Source organism: Procambarus clarkii, chromosome 48, assembly GCF_040958095.1.
Source record: "Procambarus clarkii isolate CNS0578487 chromosome 48, FALCON_Pclarkii_2.0, whole genome shotgun sequence".
Lineage (NCBI taxonomy): Eukaryota > Metazoa > Arthropoda > Malacostraca > Decapoda > Cambaridae > Procambarus > Procambarus clarkii.
Window position 1 is genome coordinate 10,674,536 of NC_091197.1, and position 15,642 is coordinate 10,690,177.

A 15,642-nucleotide genomic window follows, 5' to 3' on the forward strand; every position below is an offset into this window, starting at 1 on the left:
GCGGGCAGGGACTTCAGAGTGGAGAGCTTACTAGTGATGTATCGTGAGGTTATCTTGAGATGATTTCGGGGCTTTAGTGTTCCCGCGGCCCGGTCCTCGACCAGGCCTCCACCACCAGGAAGCAGCCCGTGACAGCTGACTTAACACCCAGGTACCTATTTTACTGCTAGGTAACAGGGGCATAGGGTGAAAAAACTCTGCCCATTGTTTCTCGCCGGCGCCCGGGATCGACTTCGGGACCACAGCATCACGAATCCAGCGTGCTGTCCGCTCGGCCGACCGGCTCCCTTTATGTACCACAAGAGTCGGGATAGGTCCTAAGACCCATACTATTTTAGGTCAAGGACCTGACAAAGAAAATTGGCTCCTTCATATCAATGTTTGCAGATGATGCAAAACAGATGAGAAGAGTCAAGACAGAGAATGATTGTGAGGCATTGCAAACGGATTTGGACATACTCCAGAAGTGGTCTAAAAAATGGCTGCTAGAGTTTAACCCAGCCAAATACAAAGTTATGAAAATTGGAACAGGGGCGCAGAGACCAATACAGAGTGTAGGGTTATTATGCACGTAAGTCAGATTCTTCAAACAGAAACAGAGAAAGACCTGAGAGTGGACATAGACCCCAGATCTGATGCCAAAAGCCCACATTAGCAGGGTAACAACAACTGTGTATAGCATACTGGCCAACGTCCGTGTATCCTTCATACATCTGGACACAGGGACCTTCCAGGCCCCATATACAGGGAAGGTGATATCCACTCTTGAATATGTATCCCCCAGCATGGTACCCTTACATGAAAAGGGACAAGGTGAAATTAGGAAAGGTCCAAAGGTATGCAACGAGACTCGTTCCTGAGCTGAATGGCTTCAGCTGTGAGGAAAGAGAGAACTGAGTCTTACCATTGTAACAATAGATGGAGACTCCTGCCCCAGGGTATAGGCAACCTGTCCTCAGGAAGGAAATCCGTTCATGGGAATGGATTGATAATGACTACATAATAAGTGCTATTATCTACTCTCTATCCATAGTTAGGCTACGGTTACTTTAGGTTAAGGTTTGGCTAGGTTAGGGTAAGTTAGGTTAACTTTCATTATATTTTGTTACGTTAATATGGTGTATTATTGACGATAATGTAAAATAGGGAATTCGAAATCTATTTGAATGTACACGAGTATTCAATTTACAGTAAATCAAATTCTTGAAAGCTTTTCGGCGTATACTTATTATATTTTAAACCAACGATTTACAGTAATATATAGTTTTAACTTGAGGATAATCTCTGCTTAGAACAAAGGTTCAAGTTCACTTCCAAGTTCACATGTAGACTATTACTGGAAACGTAATAACTAGATGACCAGATGATTATCCAAGTGGTTTGAGGGTCGGTGGATGTGGTTTCTCCTGGTAGTGGATTTGCTCTGAGGACGTGCTCGGTTGGGATATGATAAGTTAAATTTAGGTGAATTTAGTTTGGATAAATTTTGTAGAATTTAACTTACAAGGTAGAATGTACAGAGAGATGATAGAGTGAGAGAGATTGTGAATATACAGTATATATATATATTACAATATTAATATTATGATGATGATGATGATATTATTATATTTGAATTGTGTGAAGTAGTGTGTGGAAGTCCCTGGAGGACCCCCAGTCCTGTCCCTGGAGGTTCTGCAGGGCCCTCAGTGAGGCTACCAGCCTGCTGCAGGAGTAGTACCAGGAGCGGCCCTTCAGGTCCCCGTCCTCGTGCCTTTGGCGCCTTACAACCAGCTGCTCCGGGTAGAAGGGACTCGACAGCCTGGGAAGGCAGCTCATCTAGAGAAAGGAAAACCCCTGACTTCAAACCTCCGCTGCCTCGCGGCCATACCCACTTTTGGGACGGGCTTCAGGAGTCAACTTCGAAGAAAAATTCGGATATATATAGTAAATATACATAAAAAGTAAATATATATGTGTACATACAAAAGAATGGGGGTGGTAGGAGAAGATAATATTAGTGTTCAGTGAGAAACCGCAAGGTCTCCTCTGAATACTTTTTATTTTCTTCTCCGAGGCTATGGGTCCCCACATTGGCACCAGAGGTGGTACCCTCATATTATATATATATATATATATATATATATATATATATATATATATATATATATATATATATATATATATATATATATATATATATATATATATATATATATGTGTGTGTGTATCGTTGTTCTAGTTACACCATGTAAGTCAAGACTTAAAAAAAAGAGCTCTCAACTCAAGAAAAAAAACGAAAAATCTCGTCGTCTGTGTAAACGATTAATTTTCCTTGGTGTAGGTACCTGGAGACCCGCGGCTGACACCGTTCCCGTCACAGCTTCCCATCACGGAAAGAACGAAGGCAAAACCCTGAGAGTGAGGTGTAGGTGGTAAGACGGTCTCACGGCTCGCTGCTCCTACAGCAAAACAAACAGGAGATAGCTGACTCCTTCCTGCGGGAAGTCTCTGTTCACACCAAGACACGAAACCACCTCCAGAATAACACACACACACACACACACACACCCGTTGGTCCACGGCTTCGCCCAGTGATTTACTGTTCCTAATACTGCTGTTGCCATGTTATTACTGTTACTGCTAACGTTAGCGTCACTCCCCAGCGCGGCTAGCGACCCTTTGGCACTGCAATATGATAAAGGCGACCCCCCGGCACTGCTAGTGGCACTCTCCCATGGGATAAAGACAGCTACCCACTCATTCCAGCACGGCCTGCGATTCTAGCGCATGTCTCCTTCCATGTGATACAGGCACCTCCTGGCCCTGGACCCGCATGCCCCCCTCTCGCATGTGATGAAGGCGCTCCCCCCCCATTCCCCAGCACGGCTTTCCACCCTCCTGGCCCCCTCCGATGTGACAAAGACCCCCCCAAGCACGGCTCATCCCCCCCTTCCACTGAGACAAAGGCCACAACCCCTCCATACAGCGTGGGGCTCCAGCCTCTCACCCTCGCCAGTGACGGACAACTTCACACGAAGAAGCATCGCCGGAACCCGCTCAAGTTTTTACCGTAGTCCTCGCATCGTGTCGGCCCGGGGAAGGCGGGCGAGATGTTTCTAGCACTGGAGGTAATTGTCAAGGGGAAAGCGTCAAGCCATTACGACTGTATAGCATTTGGAAGTGGGTCAGGATATGGAATAGGGATGGGACGAGGGGGGAGGAATGGTGCCCAACCATTTGGACAATCGGGGATTGAACGCCGACCTGCGAGACCGTCGTTCTACCGTCCAGCCCAAGTGGTTGGAGTCTTTTAAAGTCTTCTTGGCGTAAAAAAAAAAAACTTGATCACACAGATATATCGGTTTCCGTCAAACTAAACTAAACTACTAAGTAAACTAAAACCCAGCAGGCTGGTCTTAGTTTACCTGGTAGACCACCATAAGGAGCTAATATAGGACATCGTCTATTTGTCTCCGGGATACTTCAGCGGTCCTTAATACTCTCACCATTAACTACAAACAGATTTAGAAGTGACTGGAAGAAACATTTTCGGTAACCAGCAACAAGAAGTTGAACTTAGGTGAATTTATCTTTTTCATCGTGCTAAGGAAAGTGTTATAATTATAGTGGCTCGGTGAAATAGTCAATGGAGAGAATATTCCCATACCATTAAATTTCCTCTCTTTTAGTCAAAAATATTTCTAAACAAGAAAATAATGATTTTCCTCTCAAGTCTCTCGACCAACTCTTCACTCGGCGCCGAATTATTTATATAAATGTACACCATATAAAATGTGCAACGCCATCTATGATCACATTACTTATGCAGGAAGTATAGCATATATCTATACATACAGACATCACAATAGCCTGATATATGAAGGCGCGTCTGGGCTCATCATCCCGGGTATAGTAGGTTCAAACCCTCATCACGGCCCTTGTGGATTTTTTATTTTGTTTTTGAGATATATACAAGAGTTGTTACATTCTTGTACAGCCACTAGTACGCGTAGCGTTTCGGGCAGGTCCCTGGAATACGATCCCCGCCGCGAAGAATCGTTGTTACAACCAAGTACCCATTTTACTGTCGAGTTAAACAGAGGCTACAGTTAAGGATTTGCGCCCAGTAAATCCTCCCCGGCCAGGATACGAACCCATGATTTGTTCTTTAGCACATATCTATGCATTATACAATCAAATCAGCAGAATCCTCGATGTCACTCGTCTCTGAGCATTTTGGAGCAATGCATCACCTGCTGATGGCAACACTGCTGCAGAATGCAAATTATCAACAAAACTATTTCCTCGTCCTGCGTCATTAGGTTATAGAATGTGAAGACATAAGAAATAACTTGCTTGATAATTGCTTGAATTATCTCTTGAGTCACTGTTAAAAAAAAAATGAGTAATTATTTCAAATAAAATCGTGTCCAAGCGAGGTTTGTCTCTGATTGGTGCTGACTTAACTTTTCCACCGCTGGCAACCCCAACTGGTGGGGGGAGGGGGGGGGGTGATGGCTGCCAAATTATGTGTAACTAGTAAACCATAAATATAAATTGTTTAAATAAAGATAATTATGATCAGCATAAACGTTTGTGAGACACCTCAGCATCATACAAACGTTTGTATGACGCCTCAGCGCCATAAAAGAACTGAGCATGACGAGGAAAGGTAATATTAACATATTTTATTTGAAAACAATACATTCTGGGTAGAGGACCCTGCCTCTGTAAACAGTACCTCTATAACACGTCCTAGTGAGAGCTAGAGGACTGTAACTATACACAGGAGAACCTCATTAAGATAACATGTCTTGAGGAGATAACCAGTAGACTTGTTATCACCGAGGGGGGGGGGCATACGATACCCAGAGTGATCCTTTATCCTTAACGATAGCTGGCAGCCATGGTGCGGTCTATGGCGCCTCACAGCTGAATGGACAGCGCTTCGGATTCGTAGTCTTGAGGTTCCGGATTCGATCCCCGGTGGAGGCGGAGACAAATGGCCAAAAAGTTTCTTTCACCATGATGCACCTGTTACCTAGCAGTAAATAGGTACCTGGGAGTTAGACAGCTGCTACGAGTTGCTTCCAGGGGTGTGTTTAATAAAAAGGAGGCCTGGTCGTGGACCGGGCCGCGGGGACGCTAAGCCCCGAAATCTATATAAATGAAGATAAGCTCAAGAAGATGGTCTATGTAGAAGATGGCGTGTTTATGACAAGGTAAGCAGGTTTGTGCGACATATGTTTGTGGTATAGTCAGGTATGTGCGTCAAATCTTAACAGGTGTGTGAGTCAAATATGTGTATCTAGCAAGAGTGTGCGTTGTCTGTTTGTGGCAATCAGTTGTATGCATCAGATGTTTGTGGCAAGCAGGTGTGTGTATGTGTGTGTGTCATGTACATTGTGGGAGCTAATATGACTTACTATAGTGACAGGTGTGTGTTTATTTATCTAGTGACCGGTGTACAAGCCTCGGTGTTTGCTCTGAAGGCGACCACCGCCAGCCTCACCACACAAGAGGAAGAGCAAACATGATAGAGTCTCTCTGGTTCCCTGCCAATCAGATTACAGTACTCTGTTGAACACTGGAGTGTGTTTAGAGCGCTCGTGAGCCTCGTGGGGTCCAGAGCTGCTCACAATAATATTTTGTTAGGTGGCCAAAAGGTTGTGTGTGGGGGGATCTTGTGAGTAAGAGGAAATATATGCGAGGCTTCTTGGTCAGTAATTTGCTGTTGCGTGTGTGTTCCACTAGAGTGGTCCACCAGCCTCGCCGCCGCCACCACCATCTCCCAAACCACCACTATCTTCCTCATCACCATCACCACCATCATCTCCCACACCACTACTATCTCCCTCATCACCACCACCATCTCCCACACCTTCACTTAAATCAAGACTATGCCAAAGCAATCTGCGCAACATATCTTAGACCATTATCGGAATGTGAAGCATTAAAACCAAACTTTAAAAAGAACACAGGCTAGCAACAAGATTGGTGCCAGAGGTAAAACGGGTTAAGCTAGGAAGGTAAATTAACAGAGCTCCCACTAAACTAGAAGAGAGAGAATAGAGAAGATATGATCACCACTTACAAGATACTGGGGGGAGGGGAAGGTAAAAGTAACTATCAGGGGGAAAAGCGCCAGGCAATTACGACTATATAGCACTGGGAAGGGATCAGGATAAGGATTTGGGATGGGACGGGGGCAAGGAATGGTGCCCAACCACTTGGACGGTCGGGGACAATCAGATCAACAATCTGATTGTTGATCAGAACAAAAACGACGGTCAACAATCAGAATGCTCCAAAAGAAGAAGTTGTGAGTTCGAATGTCAGAACTGTTCAGTTATTATAACACAACAAGTATATAGCAGGAACGGGGCGAGGATAGCTTGAGCTGCCTCATCCCTTTGTGTGTATTTATACCTCAAACTTATTGAATTCGAGTTGTTGTTGTTTTAGATTTAGTTACTCAAAACGAAATGTCCATGTAGCACGGGCTATGGTGAGCCCGTAAGGATGAATTTGAGTACAACAGGGCTATGATATATAGGAGCTCCACCTCACTTCCCCCCCTCCCCCCCAGTCACTGTAACGTTGTCACTATAATATTGTGTAATGGTGTCACTGTTGAGTAAGCCCGCCCCGCAAGGAGGAAGTTGATGGTCAACCCGTCCTCCTAATAGAACGTCGCATTTTGACGTATACTCTAAGGCTAAAAATTGTCATACTAGAAAATGGTGGCGGCTCGCGAAATTGACGTACTGTCCCGTTTTCTGTTTTGGGTCCTCTGGTAGGTTAGGTTAAGGGCACTTTAATACGACAGTTTCTTGACGTTGGTAAGCCTTAGGAGGCCGGGCGGGGTGGTCGCCAGGTCGTGCGTGCTGGCGAATGTAACAGAGAGATTATTTGATGATTTCTGCAAGACATTGGCTTAATATGTGAGTAATGTGTGTTGAGCTTGCTCTTGTGCTGTGTGTGTGCGTCCTGTGTGTGTGTGCAGCTCACCTGATGCCTGTGAGCTGTGTGTGTGGGGTATGTTACCTGTGTTCTATATTCCATGTGTTGTGTGTGCACTGCCACTCAACCGTGACACGTTGGATGAACTCAGTGACTGAAAGCGTGACTGAGTGAAGGTGGAAGCCAGGAGGGAGTGGCCTGGGGGGGGGGGAGGGGGGCACAGGCCACTGTAAGGCCAGACACTCTACTCACCTAGTTGTGCTTACGGGGTTGAGCTTTGGCTCTTTGGTGAGCCTATTGGGCTCTATCATATCTACATATGAAACTGTGTATGAAGTCTGCCTCTACCACATCACTTCCTAGTGCATTCTATTAACTACACTGAATGGGGCCTCGTAGCCTGGTGGATAGCGCGCAGGACTCGTAATTCTGTGGCGCGGGTTCGATTCCCGCACGAGGCAGAAACAAATGGGCAAAGTTTCTTTCACCCTAAGTGCCCCTGTTACCTAGCAGTAAATAGGTACCTGGGAGTTAGTCAGCTGTCACGGACTGCTCTGGTGTGTGTGTGTGTGTGTGTGTGTGTGTGGTGTGGAAAAAAAAAGTAGTTAGTAAACAGTTGATTGACAGTTGAGAGGCGGGCCGAAAGAGCAAAGCTCAACCCCCGCAAAAACACAACACAACTAGTAAACACTGACACTGAAACAATTCTATCTAACGATCCTGTGGCTCATTTGGGTACTAAGTTTCCAATTGTGTCCCCCTTGTTCGCGTACTATCCGTGCTAAAAAGGTTGTCTTTTTCTACCCCTGTTAATTCTTCTGACAATTTTATGGGTGCTAATCATGCCTCTCCTAACTTGTTTGTCTTCTAGTTCTAATAGCCTTTCCTCGTAGCTCATACCCTTCGGCTCCGGGACTAGCCTAGTGGCATACCTCTGCACATTTTCTACTTTCGTTTTGGTGTTTGACTAGATATGAACTCTAGGCTGGAGCCGCATATTCCAGTATTGGTCTGACACACGAGGTATACGAGGTTCTGAATGATTCCTTGCACAAGTTTCTAAAGGCAGTTCTTATGTTCGCCAACCTTGCATATGTCGCTGATGATATCATTTTGATGTGGGCTTCAGGGGACAGGTCCCTCAGATCTCTCTCTCTTCCTGTTTTCTGAAGAATTTCATCTCCCAACTGGTACCTTGTGATTGGCCTCGATCCTGCTCCCTACACCTAGTTTCATTACTCTCCACTTGCTGGCGTTAAACTCTAGTGGCCATTTGCTGTATCATTATTTTATTCTGTCCAGGTCATTTGTAGTCTCTTGCTGTCTTACTCTTAATACTACCTTGTGGTTACCTTGCGTTGGTTCCGGGGGTCAAGGTCCCCGCGGCCCGGTCTCTGACCAGGCCTCCTGGTTGATGGCTGGTTAACCAAGCTGTTGGACGCGGCTGCTCGCAGAATGACGTATGAATCACAGCCTGGTTGTCACAGCTAGGAATCTAGGCTCCGTCCCCCCAAGAATGCTTCCTTCTCATAATTTTAGCATCGTCGGCAAACATTAATTAAGAGGAAAGAGTCTATACCCTCTGGAAGATCGTTTACATATATCACAAACATGACAGGTCCGAATACAGAACCCTGTGGGACTCCACTGGTGGTAACATCAGCCAGGGAGCGGGCCACCAGTGGTGGTAACATCAGCCAGGGAGCGGGCCACCAGTGGTGGTAACATCAGCCAGGGAGCGGGCCACCACTGGTGGTAACATCAGCCAGGGAGCGGGCCACCACTGGTGGTAACATCAGCCAGGGAGCGGGCCACCACTGGTGGTAACATCAGAGTGTGGAGGCAGCTAGGCTGCCACTTGGTGAGTGTAAGTGGACTAAGTGGTGGCTGGCTGCTCAGCCTCGCCTCACTTGCTCCAACACTCATCACAAACATGTTCTGGAGAGGCTACACGAGCTAAAGACACAATTAAAGATCTAGTGTCTACTTGAGGATATTCTTAAGTCCTCAACTATCCTCCCAACAAGTCCTACAAAGTCCAGTTGTCGCTCACGTGACTCCATATTTCCTTTCCAAGTTGGTGCATCACCCCAAGCCTAATATTTTACCATTAAACAAAGCTGCTCATATTTATAAGCCTCCAAGCTTCTTGTGCAGACTGATGCCATAGGCCTGTATAATGTCTCTAGGCCTGAAACACGCCTCTGTAACTGCGTTTTCCTCTGTCTTCGGTGATGGGAGTACGGTTCTTCTTAGCCATTGTTAAACGCTTAATATTTATATAAGTTCATGTCACTTTACAGTCAAATGGTTCTATATTAGACAGTGTGGCACACTGTGTTGCTTAGTGGCACCCTGTGTTGCTTAGTGGCACCCTGTGTTGCTTAGTGGCACACTGTGTTGCTTAGTGGCACCCTGTGTTGCTTAGTGGCACCCTGTGTTGCTTAGTGGCACCCTGTGTTGCTTAGTGGCACACTGTGTTGCTTAGTGGCACACTGTGTTGCTTAGTGGCACACTGTGTTGCTTAGTGGCACCCTGTGTTGCTTAGTGGCACCCTGTGTTGCTTAGTGGCACACTGTGTTGCTTAGTGGCACACTGTGTTGCTTAGTGGCACACTGTGTTGCTTAGTGGCACACTGTGTTGCTTAGTGGCACCCTGTGTTGCTTAGTGGCACCCTGTGTTGCTTAGTGGCACACTGTGTTGCTTAGTGGCACCCTGTGTTGCTTAGTGGCACTCTGTGTGTCTGGACCATTAACAGGTGGTGTATGCACTCTGCTTAATATTGCTCTTAGGACGGACCGAAAAAGTCGTCTTTACTCCATTTTCTGACGTGTGGTTTGGTCATCAATCCAATAAGTATTTGCCTGAATTTACCCGAGGGCCGCTAAGATTTTAGTGACCTCGTGAGGACAGGATGCTGGCGGCTTGTCAAAGGTCTTCCGTTTGTCCTGATGTTTTTTTTTCCAAGCTGGGTTTTGAACAACAAAGTTTTGGCATGTACAGTTTCGGCGGGTAGGCGGTTCCATGGGTTTATAACCCTGTGGGTGAAAAAGCATCTCCCGTTTTCTGTCCTACTTTATGATTAGTTGAGCTTGAAACCAACACTGAGATAATAACCAAACATTTGCTAACCACTAAACCAAAGAGCAAGCAAACACTAACTAGCCGAAAAGTGAACGAAACATTCGTTAACCTCTATCGAGGCCAAGACGAACAAACACAAGCTGTCCACTAACGAGTCCCTTGTTAATTAGCTAGTTAACAGGGTGATGACACTTGACATTGTCCAGTGGTGGGTGAACCTCTCCTCCTCAGCCTTGACACAGCATATATCTTCCCTCTTAATTAACTCCGCCCTTCCCATACTAATGAAACAGTGTTGATATTAGATATAAACTCTCTGTACAAAACATTACCTTTATGTAATTATTATCAGTAAAGAATTAAAACAAATAGTTTAATTTTCCCGAGATGTCTGGCCTCCCATTTTTTACACAGAAAAACAGATATTAATTCTTATTGGTATATATATATATATATATATAATATATATATATATATATAATATATATATATATATATATATATATATATATATATATATATATCTCACCCCTAAACGTACACAGTACCGTGACCACCTCACCAATGATCGTGATATCGTATAGGGTATTGTTCTAAGTGGGGTACTGTAGAGGGGATAGAGGATGGTGTTGTAAGTGGGGTACTGTAGAGGGGATAGAGGATAGTGTTGTAAGTGGGGTACTGTAGAGGGGATAGAGGATAGTGTAAGTGGGGTACTGTAGAGAGGATAGTGTTGTAAGTGGGGTACTGTAGAGGGGATAGAGGATAGTGTTGTAAGTGGGGTACTGTAGAGGGGATAGAGGATAGTGTTGTAAGTGGGGTACTGTAGAGGGGATAGAGGATGGTGTTCTGAGGTAATGTAGAGTGTGTTGATGTTAGTTGGGGTGCTCTACAAGGTACAGAGGGATGTGAAGCGGGAGAGGAAATTGTAGAGGGGGGGGGGGAGTGGTAAGAAGGGGTAGTTAGTGGGATACTGCAGAGGTTATAGAGGGTGGCGTCTCAAGTAAGGGTACCGTAAAAGCTGTAGAGGGGAAGGTATGGCATGTAGGTGTAGAGTGAGATGTGTTAAGAGCGGTGCTGTAGAGAGATTTACCAGGGTACAGTAGAGGAAAGTAGAGGCTACTATAGAGGAGCATAAAGTGAGGTGTGTGTGGCCAGAGGAGTACTATAGAGAGGATGGCGCGTTACTGATGACGGCAGACTAGCGGGGGAGGGAGGGAGATAGATGACTCACATAAGTCCCCCCCCCTATCCCGTCTCTCTGTCCCTTACCACCCCCACCTATCCTCACCCCCCTCCCTCCTAGCCTCTCCCTCCATCCCTAGCCACCCCCCCACCTAGCCACACCCCCACCTCACTTCCCATTACACAGTCACTGGGCTACACAGCCGCCCTCCCCTACTCACGTATTCAATTTCTTTCTTTATTATGCACCCCATACCCATCCCACGGGCGGTGGTTCAAGTCGGTTTATTGAGACAATAAAATACATCTCAAAGGGATAGAGTAGCTTAGGCTAGTTCTACCCTGGTGAGAAGGGTTATAGAGGCACGTAATCGGTTCAGGAACTGAACCCCCATAGTTCGTTGTATTAATAAATACATGTCAATAATTAGCCACCTCCATCCACAACCGTCAAGGGGGTAGAAAGGAATGATAGTGCGAACGTTAGAAAAAGTGGAGATTGTTGGATTGAAAAGTGAGGTCTATGTCCCCTGCCTCTTCATTTCACCCCCCTACTCCCCCTTCCCCCCAACCCCTCCATTCCTATTACTCACTGACCTATACGCCACACGCACACACACACATGCGCTGTTGTTACGTCCTCTCACACACTCACTCGCTGAGACCAACTATCTATTTCCCTCCTGAGAATTTTGTTTATGGTCATGTCTCCCCCTAACTCTGCTACCTTCCAGCGACTTGAGATTCACTTCATGTAGCCTTCCCTCGTAACTCATTCCTCGTCGCTCTGGGACTAGTCTGGTGGCATACACTTGAGCCTTTTCCAGTTTCGTCTTCCTTCATACCCTACACTACACGCCATCACAGCCATACCCTCCCGTGCACACACACCCTACACTACACCCCTTTCTTGCGTTCCTGACCCCTGCCCATCCCCGCCCCCCCCCCCCTGACCTCACCCACAAAATACCAAACACAACCGTAATGCATATTCAGTCCCCACCACACCCCTCAACCACACCATGGCCCACCACACCCCTCAACCACACCATGAATTTCTCCAGCCCTCAGTCCAACACTTTGGGCTCACAGTACGATACCACTGTGAAGTGGTGAGCCACACTATGAAGCTGCATTATGGTGCCACATTATGGTGTCATACTATGGTGCCACACTATGGCGCCACACTATGGAGCCACACTATGGAGCCACACTATGGAGGACCAGGGAACGACCTCCGTGATGAACTAGAGAGGATGCGACCCCACCGTCCCTTCCTCAGCAATTGTCACCACTTGTTGTGTGAGTTGTGTGAGTTGTGTGCAGGTGTGTGTGTGTGTGTGTGTGTGTGTGTGTGTGTGTGTGTGTGTGTGTGTGATGCGCGCGCGCCCGCAGTGTGCAGTATACATTCCAACTAAGCAGAAGGGCGCGCGTATCCTGTATAATGCGGGAGAACCTGGTGGGTATACATGTGAGCGTATGGCAGGCTTTCCATACACGAAAATGTAAAAAATCCTCCCAAAAATAGGAAGTTTATTACCCTCTTGGATCGCCCTCGATGAGCCTCAGTCATACATCGAGAACAGTAACAAAATTCAGGAGACTCGAGATAGATTTCCCAACCAGTAACCCTTGGTAGCGCATTCCTGGTGGCTGGGTTACCCGACACTTGCTGGGGTCTGGCCCAAGGCCGGCTGGACCTATAACCATCCCAAGGCCGGCTGGACCTATAACCATCCCCAGGCCGGCTGGACCTATTACCATCCCCAGGCCGGCTGGACCTATAACCATCCCCAGGCCGGCTGTACTAAATGAACCGTCTGGTATCTCTCTCGCTTACACAGCTCCGTATTATTAACGGAACTCCATTCACAAATGGAATGCACTAGGCAGTGATGTGGTGGAGGCAGACTCCATACACAGTTTCAAGCTCGATATGATAGAGCTCAATAGGCTCAGGAAACACTACACCAGTTGAGAGGCGGGACCAAAGAGCCGAAGCTCAACCCCCCCCCCTCCCCCGCAGGCACAACTAGTCGAGTACAGCTGATGTCTCCTGTCTAGAGTACAGGTGATGTAGACCAACACCTGCCGCACCAACAATGGGGCAGGTGTTGGGTCTAACACCTAACAGGTGTTGGGGGTCTAACAAAAATCACAACATAGCTTAAATGTAAACAAACATGAGCTACACTGAAGAATGGTAGTATAAGTTAGTATATTTATTAACATTGTCCATCTTGTGATTGGTGTGGGACCCATTGCCCATCTGTTGAGTGGTATGGGACGTATCATGTGAATGGTAATGGACCTCATACCCATTCTGTGAGTGGTAGTGGACCTCATACCCATTCTGTGAGTGGTAATGGACCTCATACCGATTCTCTGAGTGATAATGGACCTCATACCGATTCTGTGAGTGGTAATGGACCTCATACCCATTCTGTGAGTGGTAATGGACCTCATACCCATTCTGTGAGTGGTAGGGGACCTCATACCCATTCTGTGAGTGGTAGTGGACCTCATACCCATTCTGTGAGTGGTAGTGGACCTCATCAAGTTGAAGTAAGTTTATTGAGAAAAAGAACATTTCAAAAGGATTGAGTAGCTTAGCCTATTTCTCCCCTCGTCTATATAAGGTCCCTCAAGAGGCTCACAAATCCATACAGTCCACAATTATTAATCATATTCTACATTTCACATTCTAATGGTAATCACATTGAATACTGTGAGATCTCTTATTGATTGTCTTGTCTTGGTAAACACAGATTTAACAAGTTGGAGAAGGTACAAAAAGAAGCTATGAGAATAATACTAAGATTATTCTCATTACCCAAAATATACTAATAGTGAGATAATGATGATATGATTGAACTTACAGAGTATTGGGGATAGAATTTCAGAGATAAATGATGCTTCGGCGATTAGATTAGTGAGAGGCGAGGGAGCTAATGAATTAATAGGATCCTTATGTTATAAAAAATTATGTCTGTATGTGTATGTTTGGAGACCAGCGCGTCACCTGGGATCTGAGGGATCAAGCTGGTGACCTCACCAGGGAGGTCAGGTCACGCGGCTTGGACACACACACACACACACACACACACACACACACACACACACACACCACACAGTATGCCTATGCACTCTGCACTAGGCCCTGATTCTTGGAACTCTATATTCATCAAGAACTGTAAAAAGCCACTATCGCAGGCCCTTTACATTCTCTGGAGACAAAGTATAGATACTGGCATTATCCCTGACATACTAAAAACAGCAGAGATAGCACCACTCCATAAAGGAGGAAATAAGGCAGAGGCAAAAAATTACAGACCGATAGCACTAACATCGCTCATCATAAAAATCTTTGAGAGAGTGCTAAGAAGCAAGATCACAAAATACATGGAATCACAGCATCTCCATAACCCCGGACAACATGGTTCCAGAACAGGGCGCTCTTGCCTGTCGCAGTTGCTGGACCACTATGATATGGCATTAGATGCCATGGAAGACAAACAAAATGCTGATGTAATTTACACAGATTTCGCAAAAGCCTTCGACAAATGTGATCATGGTGTTATTGCACATAAAATGCGTTCAAAAGGAAATTACCGGAAAAATAGGCAGATGAATCTTCAATTTCCTGACTAACAGAACCCAATGTGTAATAGTCAACAAAATCAAATCCGGTCCATGAACCGTGAAGAGCTCAGTGCCCCAGGGTACTGTGCTTGCTGCAGTACTTTTTCTCATTCTCATATCAGACATAGACAAGAACACAACCTATAGCACTGTATCATCCTTTGCAGATAACACTAGACTTTATGAGAGTAGACAACATAGAGGACACGGCAAACCTCCAATCAGATGCAGATCAGGTCTTTCAATGGGCTACAGAAAATAATGAGAGTGGAGTACTGCTGCACAATGACAGCCCCTTTCAAAGCTGGAGAAATTGCTGACCTGGAGAGCGTGCAGAGATCTTTTACTGCTAGAATCCACTCAGTAAAGCATCTAAACTATTGGGACCAACTAAAGAGCCTAAATCTGTATTCTCTTGAGCGCAGGCGGGAGAGATACATAATAATTTACACATGAAAAATAATATAAGGGCTAGTCCCAAACCTGCGCACAGAAATAATATCACATGAGACCAGAAGACATGGCAGGATGTGCAGAATACCCCTGTTGAAAAGCAGAGGTGCAACAGGTACTCTGAGAGAGAACTATCAACATCAGAGGCCCGAGACTGTTCAACACGCTTCCACTACACATAAGGGGCATAACTGGCAGACCCCTCACAGTGTTCAAGAGAGAACTTGACAAACACTTCCAAAGGATACCTGATCAACCAGGCTGCGAGCAGCCGCGTCCAACAGCCTGGTTGACCAGTCCAGCAACCAGGAGGCCTGGTCGACGACCGGGCCG